We start from the raw sequence: 10,029 nt of genomic DNA, 5'->3' as shown, positions 1-10,029 counted from the left end.
AAACGTTGGGCATCTTTTAAATGGGCTTTTCATTGTATACATCTAGGCGGTTAATTTTTGTTAAGGTGTCATCTCTTTATCTCACTGACCAAACTCTGTAGCTTTGAAATGACAAAGCTTTCTATTTCTTCCCTTATAAACAGCTGTACACGCACAAATAGCATTTAGCAGGCAAAATTGCTATTTTAGCCTGCATTTATAATCTGTCTATCAAATCTGTGGTGCAATGTTTCCATAGTGTGGACTAAACTTTAATACAGATTCTCTTGTGGGCACCTTCAAACTAAATTGGCATCACAGATAGTCAGGCATTTTTCAAGTAAACATTTTTCATTGGGAAAATGCTAAACTGTTGAAATCAAACCTTTTTTGTGGGAATGGACCAGTTTCACCAACATTTGACTGGGAAGTGTATACTTTGATTTTATTTTTTAAGGAACATGTTTACATCCCTATAAGGTAGGCATGGGCAAAGTCTGGCTGAAGGGCCAAATTGGGTCCGTGGTGGACTGAATTTCCCAGCACCCCCTGCCTGCATGACTGCAGCCAGTTTCCATGGAGACCCCAGCAGCAGCAGGGCCTGGCAGCAAGGGGTCAGGGTTTCCATGCAGACCAGCCCCAGCAGCGCTGGCATGGTGTGCAGTTGGGTGGGGAGCTGCTCTGGGGCCAGGATCTTGTGGCAGTGCCAGCATGGTCCAGAGACAAGGCAGAACGGTGATCCACTGCCCACAGGCAGCAGATTGCAACTCTGCCCTGGCTCCAGACCACACTTGTCACTGCTATAAGATCCCAACCCTGACCACAGTTCCCCAGCAAGCTGCATGCCTTGTGAGTGCTGCTCGGGCCAGACTCCATGGAAACCCTGGCCCTGCACTGCCATGGCCCTTCTGCTGCTGGGGTCTCCATGGAAACTGGATGCAGTGATGCAGGCTGGTGGAAAATGGAGTCTGGCCACTGGCCAGATCCACTGTTTTGCTCACCCCTGCTGTAAGACATTTGACTTGGTACCTAGAATGATGGCACACAATTAAATGGATAAAAACACCAGGTAACTTAGTGGTTTCAAAATGGGGGTGACAGTAGGGCTGTGTGAAATGGCACTGTTCTATTTCAACTTGCATTTCAACTTTTCAATGGAACAGTGTTTCGTTTCGAATTTCATTTTGATTCGAAACTGCTGTTCCATTTCATTTGACGTTTCACTCATAGGCTATAATGGGAAAGCTCAAAATAGCCTATAATAGCCCATAAAATTATCATTTTTGGCCTAAGTTGAATGAAACTTGCAGAAACGGTAGCCCCTTCTGAGGGCATGAAGCCTACCAAGTTTCAAGAAGATTGGTACAGGGGTTTCAGGGAAACTGCACCTCAAGCTGTGGACAAGGAAAACTTGTGACATGGGTGACACTGTGTGTGTTAAGGCACAGCAGGGTGAAAGCTGCAGGGATGGTAGCCCCTGCTGAAGCCACGAAGCCTGCCAGCTTTCAAAGAGATCGGTGCGGGGGCTTCTGGGTTCTGTGACCCTGCACCCCTAGCTGCTGACAGGCAAAACTCCTGACATGTGTGGGTGACACTGGGTGTGTGTTAAGGTGCGCCCTCACTCAACTAACACCAAAGCAGAAAGCAGGGCAGTTCAAACAATGCTGCCATTTATGCAGTTTTTCCATCCCTCCCCCAGAGCACTGGATTGGAAGGGACCTCAGGAAAGGATGACAGTCACTAGCCAGCTACACAGTCAATAATGAGAGCAGTCCTTCCCCTGCCTCTCCCCGCCTTCCTCGCTCGCCTTCCTTTAGTTTCTGTTTCCCTGCAGGCAAGCCTAGCTTGAGCTTTGAAACTCAAAATGTTAAAAAAATTTAGAAACATTTTGACTTGCCTCGTTTCCTTTCGAGGCTGTTTCAAGGCTGTTTCGAAGCACTCTGTTTTGTTTTGATTTCAGTGTTTTGAGCTTGAAACGAGTTGTAAAAACATCAAAATGAAACTGCCGGCAAAATTTTGCACAGGTCTAATAGTTAGCTATGTTAGCCAAATTAGGTAGGAGGCAGGGCAGTTTGGCACCTTATAGACTAACTTGTTCAAAGAAGCATGAGCTTTTGGAGGTTGCAGACAACTTCATCTGAGGCTATGAATGGAGAGCAGAAGTACTAAATAGAAAAGAATAAAGCATTCATTATTGGGTTATATGGAATGATGTCTTTTGAGAGCTGAGTGACAGCTTTATAGAAATGATAAGGAATTCCTTTCTATTTAGTACTTCTGCTCTCTGCAAGTCCATTCATAGCATCTGACAGAGAAGGCTCTATTCCAAACAGGAATTAAATCAGGGAAGTCCTATGTCCTGTGTTATCCAAGAGGTCAGATTAAAGGTTCCCAGTGGTCCCTTCTGGCATTATAATTTATGGATTTACCCATTTGAGTGACCTGAGTACCAAGCACCCTACATCTCCTATTTACGTTTTGGGTTGCTCAGCACTTTTGAAAAATAGGCCACTTCTTTCAGTGTCCAACTGTGGACTTGGGATACTTAAATAAACCCCACCATACTTTCCTGCCCTTTTATTATTGATTTATGGAGGGGGAAAATGAAACCCAGAAAAACAGTCTTACCTAAAAAAAAAAGGTCACAGGTGCAAAGCTATGCAGCATAATGCAGTGCCACATAGAGATGCTTGAGCAAGCTTCAGCACTGGAAGCAACATAGCCACCTTAGTACAACTCTGCCTGAGCTAATTAGATTTGCTGTGCCTCCTCTTCCAGTGCCCCAGCTGGGTCATTCAGAAGTAGCTTGGGTATCTCTATGTGGTGTTTCATTGTGCTGTGTAGATAAACCTGCTTGTGTCTGTTCCTTTGCACTGACTTCTGGCCTTTCCTAGACTTTCAGTTGTGTAGGTGAAGGAATGGCCTGTTTTAAGGCTTCTTCTTGCAGTCTGAAGGGGGAGTAGGTACATATAGTAATGTGCACTGTGGACTGGGAGAATGTATTTGGTTTAGTAGTCCGATTATCTCACTTTCTTCTCTCACACCACATTTGTTTCCCTGCCTACAGTGACACACAGTGGTGATGAGTGTCTGCTGTGCCAAAGCACTTTCTCTAACAAAAGGAGACAGAAGACACTGAACTTTGATTGAAATGGAGCTTGCCAAGTTCCTCTTAGATGAGCACATTGCTCTCTGGGCTGAACCCGTTTGCTGGTGTGACAAAAAGACTGAAATTCAGGGCTGTTTGTAAGAGGGTAAGATAAAGTCTCTGTGGTTTCTACTTGCCACCTTTGCACTGCAGTGCAGTGATGTTCTCAACTTTTACATGCCATTAATGTTCCACCCACTATGTCATTAAATTGTTTGTCATGTCACGGTCAGTAGAGAGCTATGGGTATCATAAGCTGATCTACAAATGCTGAATTAAAATTTCCTTAAGTTTTTGTGACAGATAAAAAAAAATTCTGTCCATGTAAGCTGCAATGAACTTTAAAATATGAACTGTTTGTCTAACATATTTCTACTGCTGCCTTATCTGTTACTGATTGGAAACTTTGAAAAATGATTTGTGAATATACAATTCTACTGAGGTTATAAACATTTTCCCCTTTATCCTTTGGTCATTTTTTCAAGGCAAGTGCGTATGGAAAGAGAATAACTTTGCTTAAGTTATCTTCTGTCTGCCAAATGGTTTTTCTCATTTGATGGGAGACAGAGTCATCTAGGGATATGCAGAGGTAGGAAGCCTAAACTCCCTTTCCCAGTGTACTCCATACATGTTGTATGACCTTAAACAAGCCTCCTAATGTCCTTGGGTCTCAGTTTTCTTACCTATAAAATGAACATAATAAGATCTACACCTCATCTGTAAGGTCCTATAAGATTGATATACAAAGCATTACCACCAGAATGCCGTACTTATGATACTGTACCTTCATCTAATTCCTATGAAGGAGTTGGCCGAGGTCATTGTGGGACCCCTGGCAAAGCTCTTCCACAAGTTGTGGTGCTCTAGAGAAGTCCTTGAGGACTGGAAGAGGGCCAGTGTTGTGCCAATCCATAAGAAGGGTAGAAGGGAGGACCCGGATAACAATAAGCCAAATAGCCTAACTTTCATCCTAGGGAAAATCCTAGCAAAGTTCATCAAGGAGTCTATCTCCAATAAGCTTGCAGAAGGTAAGATTCTGAATGACAGCATGGCTTTGTTGTGGGCAGGTCTTGCCTTACCAACCTCATCTCCTTCTATGACCAGGTAACTCACCACCTGGACATGAGAGAGCAGGTTGACATTGTATACCTAGACTTCCAAAAGGCCTTTGATCTAGTATCCCATGATGTTCTCATGAGAAAATTGGAGGATTGTGGGCTTTACTCTCAGACAGTCAGGTGGGTAAGAAACTGGCTGCAGTATAGGACCCAGAGAGTTGTAGTGAACGGGTCATCCTGCCAAGAAGTAAGCAGCAGTGTCCTGCAGGGGTCGGTGCTTGTCCAGTACTTTTCAACATTTTTATTAATGATTTGGATGTGGGGATGAAGAGCTCACTGGCCAAGTTCATGGATGACACTAAGTTATGGGGGAAAATAGTCACACTTGAAGATAGGCTGCAGTTAGAGGCAGACCTGGACAGGCTAGCAAGTTGGGTGGATCGGAATCTGATGAAGTTCAATGTCGAGAAATGTAAAGTGCTCCACCTTGGGACAAGCAACCCCCAGTGTGCCTACAGGCTTGGTGGCACCAAACTGACTAGCACCACAAATGAAAGTGACCTGGGGGTAGTAGTAGACCACAGTATGAATGTAAGCCGGCAGTGTGATGCGGTAGCCAGTAGAGCAAATAATAATCAATGCATCTCCAGCAAAACCAAGGAGGTGATTCTTCCACCCTACTCGGCACTGGTGAGACCGCAGCTGGAGTGCTGTGTCCAGTACTGGGTACCACACTTTAACAAGGACTTGAACAAGCTTGAGAAAGTCCAAAGAAGAGCCACCCATATGATCAGTCTTACAAGCCATATGAGGAAAGGCTGAGGGACCTGGGACTCTTCAGCCTGAGGGAAAAAAGGCTGAGAGGGGACCTGGTAGCAGCTTACCACTACACTAGGGGAGTACATCAAGGGCTCAGTGAGCAACTGTTCACCAGGGCACCCAAGGGGAAAACTAGGAGTAATGGCCACAAGCTCGTGGAAGTGAGTTCAACATTAGGAAATGTTCAGGCTCAACATTAGGGAAAACTTCTTCAGAGTCAGGGTGTCTGGACTGTGGAATAAGCTCCCTCCGGAGGTGGCGCAATCGCCTACCCTGGAAATCTTCATGAGGAGACTAGACAGTCACCTCCCTGGGGTCACCTGACCCGCAGTTATTTTTCCTGCCTAGTGCAGGGGGCTGGACCCAACGATCTTCCCAGGTCCCTTCCAGCCTTATAATCTATGAATCTATTATTAGAGTATAATGTTTTACACCTTAGAAAATAATGGAAAATTTGAGTTAAATTTCAATTTCTCTCTTTGTCAATTTGCTTAATCAAAAGTCTGAGTATTCAGACCATATAAACACAAAAACTGACGATACATACTGCCATTTTAAGGGAAAAAATGTTAGGTTCATGTCTTTACCTTGTGTCTTTCCCAGCACAGCCATAATAATAATAATAGTAAACATTAATAAAGTTAAGTGCAAAGAAGCAGATAAAAAGTAAGCCATTATATTCCATTTCCATTCATTTGTAGTGAGGGGATGAGTAGATGAGCATGAGCTGGACAATGTTGTGGATCCATGTCTATGTGCAAACCACTGATACCGATATCTAGGTTGTAAGCGTAATATAAATGCCTAGATAGCTTTTTCCACTTGAGATTTACTTGCTAAAAGTGAATTTGAAATTTGGGGAGTTGCCAAAAAAAAGCTGAATTATATATTTGATTGTAAAATTCACCATTTCCTGCAATGGCTAATTAGTATAAACCATCCATTTGGAAAACAGAAAAAATCTTACATTTCCTGAATAGCTAATCTTGATAGTTTGCAATGAAAATATTTGCAGCAAAGTATTTGTAAAAGAACGATTTGCTGATAAAAATACAGAATTTTCAACAACACATTAAAGGCTATTGTGATGTTTGTCAGGTAAAATTATTTTAATTGAATTCATAGATTATTAATTGTAAATTATTGTTCAACCTGTTACAACTTCAGGTGAGGGGAAAGAAAAGCTACTGAGACTCTGAAACAACTGGATTTCTCAATACACAAAAATCTCCAATGCTACATTGGGAGTTTGGAGCAACGGAAACACAACATATTTGAGAAGCAAAAGCATCTCTGAAACAGATTTTTTTTTTTTCAGGAAAATTTTTCATGTCCCACGTCAAATTAGCCAGATCAAGTCCAAATCCTTTTGAATCATCCAAGAACCACAGATTACAAGAAGGGGTGAGCTCTCTGGTCTCTACTTGCAACCCCATCCCCCTAATAGAAAGCGAACCACAATGACCCTCCTTCTCCTTCAGCAGCTGGTGGGAAACAGTCTGCTTGCTTCTGAGAGCAGTCTGGGAGCCAGGGAGGGTGAGAGCAGGGGAAATAGAGAAAAACACAAGCCTTTTTCTCATTTGGATGGTGACTCCCTCATTTGCATCAGTCTCTGAGACAGCTTTCAAAGCCTCCCCGCCTGGGCTGAGGGCTTTTGCTGCGGGTTTTTTTTTTCTTTTTCCAGGGGCCTTTGGAAATCTCCCTGCTTTGGCTTGTCATAGACCTGACACAGGCTGGGAGAGGAGTGAGTCTCGCAGTGAGCGCCTTGCACAGATCTTGCTGAGCTCAGGCTGTTGAGGCTGCGTTGTGGAGAGCCAGCACTGATGCTGTACTGCTGTTGACATTTCCGGTTGCAAGTGCCCAGCCAATTGGCGAGAACAGGCAGCTAGCTGGAGCAACGACAGACACATGAAATATGATAATTTTCTGCTGAGGAGCTGTAGAAGGGGGAGGGAGGAAGAGAAAGTGTGTGTGTGGGGGGGGGAGGCAGGGAGAGGGGGGAGGAAGAGTCCTGCTTGATTCCAATGGTTTGTCTGACAGGGTTTGCAGATAGAGGACTATACACTACACAGAAGAATGCTGGGCGCTAAATTACAGCACCCTGGGGAGAAGCTATTATTCACTAGCCACTGAGGATGCTGCTACGACTGCCACTCAGGTGGGCTGAATAATGTATGTCAGTAGGGGAGAAGCATGTGGCTGCTGTATGAATGTGCTGTACATGTGTGTCTGCCATGGATGGCTGCAATTGTTTTCCTAGAAGTACACTCAGTGCATCAGTTTTTTTTTTTCCCCTCCCCACTCTGGGAGATCTGTTGTTTGGTTTGTTTCTTGGGGTTTCTTTTTTTGCTAAACAGAACCAGGAATACGATCTAAAGAGCTTTAGCTGGCTCATCGTTTTCTTCTTTAAAAAGGAGCTGTGGAATTATACCATGAATGTAATTGCTTGAGCCTTTAAACTGAGGGTTGGGTATTTTTTTTTTAGTGGCTGTTGTTTTTGTTTAAAAAAAAAATATATATATATATTTTTTTTTTTAAAAAAAAAAATATATATATATATTATTTTTTTTGGAAGAATGCTTTATTACTGTGCCAGAAACTGCTCATTTAAAACTTTGCAGTCTGTTCCTTGGAGTTTTGATGGTAAGCACTTGACAGGGGCGTTCGCTGAATATAATTAACCCTATCTCACCAAATGGGGAAAAGTGGCTGATACAGCAACTGTTTCTTTCAAAGACTCAGGAGCAACAAAATAGTTAGAAGCTATAGGATGCTTATGCAGTGTGTAGTGTGGAGATTTATTTTCATAATGACTATGCTTGCATTTAGCAGCTGAATGGGAAATATGTCAGTTTATTATTATTATTACCAGAAGGGTAAAAAAAAAAACATTTTTAAAGTCTGCTATGTCAATAATAGGATTGATATAGAAAGGTCACTAGCCTGAACCATATTTCTTCCTGCTTCTTGGGCTATGTGGCTGACTTTTTTTTGACAGCTCTACAGAAGTGATAATTGGTGTACTGTATCTTTAAAAGGTTAAAACCCTTTTCAAAAAGGCCTAGACTCATAGTGGGAAAAGACAAGAGAGGCTTTGGCTGGCTTTGGATCTAGAAAACAGCTGCTGATTAGATTCTGCATCTTCAGGCTGAATTTATTGCATATTTTTCAGCAGCAGGGATTCGAGGAGGAAGCTTCCGTTTGGGTTTCTTGATCGTGGTTTATTTTTATTCCGAGGAATAACAGAGGAAGGATTTGTTCCGGCTGGAGCATGCTCACAACCTGCAGAATCTCCCATTATTAAACAGCCTACTTTGGGGCTTTAATGTACATGTTTTATTATTAGCATGATCATTATTTGGCAAAGTGTATCTAGTCTTACTATTTTAAAGGGAAGCTTTTCTCATAATGAGCTTTCTCCTCCCTTACTTGAAACAGGTGCTAATGAAAGAATGCAAATAGCATTGGCTGATCAGAACATTTCATAAAGACGGGAACAGTCCCTAAGCCAAAACAGTCTGGAAGCTGCCTGCCGTTACACAGCAAAGGTAGGTCTGGGGGGGGGGCGTTTATTCTGCATGTTTATGTCTGTGGTGCTATATTTTTTATTATAGCTACTGTCGGAAAACAGTGCGGCGAGATTCCATTTTGCTTGTGCTTTCCTTATGAAAGGTGTCAGGTTGCTGTTGAGACAGTGTCTGTTGGGCTGTGCTGGTGTGTGTGTGTGTGTGTGTGTGTGCGCGTGCTAGTCTGTGTATTCCCTGGGTGGGCTGAGCTCACTGCTGTGCATGGCGTGATGGGCGAGATCTGTGAGCCTGAAGTAACCTTAGCAGTGTCAATCAGCATACATCAAGAGTGTAACCCTGTCTGCGCCATGCTCAGACATGGATTTCGCTGCTTGCTCTGTTTTAATTAGCTTTGCCTGTCGCATGAATTCATCGCCGACTGACAGCAAGTTCATTTTCTCAGAAAGTGCCAGGATTTTACTTGCGGAACGGAGGCCGGGGGAGTGGAATGCAAATGCCTTGTCTGATGGTTAAGTGTAAGATATATATGCTCCTGAATGGAGATACTGTCCCCTTGCAGTTATTCTGACCATTGCATTCAGTGAAAATGGACATGTTGCTCTCTAGGTTGCCTCATCCTGCTAGTGCCAGCATTGTGCCATCTTTCACAGCTATGCTGAGTGGGTATACAAAGGCCCTACTCTGTTTTCATGTCTGGTATTTATGCTCTGTCTCTCGTGAATGCCAGTACCTGCTAATTGATGACAAAAAAAAAAGGGGTTGCCACATCCCGCATTTTAACAGACATATGTCCGACCATAACTGAATCCCTTCCTGCACAAAGCCAGGTCACTGACAAGTCTCATTATAAGCTGCCAAATTGTATTTGTATTTAGTCTTTAAATCCAGTCAGTTTTAGGATTTTGTTAGCTTCCTCGGTTTGTTTTTTGCTATGAGCTATTGCTTTCATAGATTTTGGCGGGCAATTGTTATAGACACAGGTGACCAAGTTCTGCAGATGGTTTACAGCAGCCTCATGCAGTACCTGGCTGTGTTTCTTGTCCATGCACTGGATTTTCTGCTGTTTCACAGAACTGCAAGACTGGAATTGCAGCAGTGACTGCAGTGGGCTCTGTTAGGGCCAAATTATTTCCTCGGCTGTATGTTTGATCTTCCATTTACTTCAGTCTTATGATCTCTGAGGGCAAAATGTAGCCGTTATTATAGACATCTGGATATATTTCTTCATGTGTTAAGGTCCATTTGTAAACACTAGTTATGTATGTGACATAGTAGAAGTGCCTATTGTACAAGTGCTAGGTTGGGTTTTTTTGGATCAGTTATTAAGGAACAGGTCTATAAGAAGTTTACCACTGATTAATCATAAAAGTTATGAATGTTCAGCACGTCCGGTACATGATTATTTCATATAAAAACCCCAAGAAAAAACAGATATCCAGTTTGACAGATGTGAAGCATCCCTTACCATATATATATATATATATATATATATATATAT

This window comes from Gavialis gangeticus, unplaced genomic scaffold (assembly GCF_001723915.1).
Source record: "Gavialis gangeticus isolate Ggan-Ray unplaced genomic scaffold, GavGan_comp1, whole genome shotgun sequence".
Lineage (NCBI taxonomy): Eukaryota > Metazoa > Chordata > Crocodylia > Gavialidae > Gavialis > Gavialis gangeticus.
Note: the sequence above shows the minus strand (reverse complement) of the source record.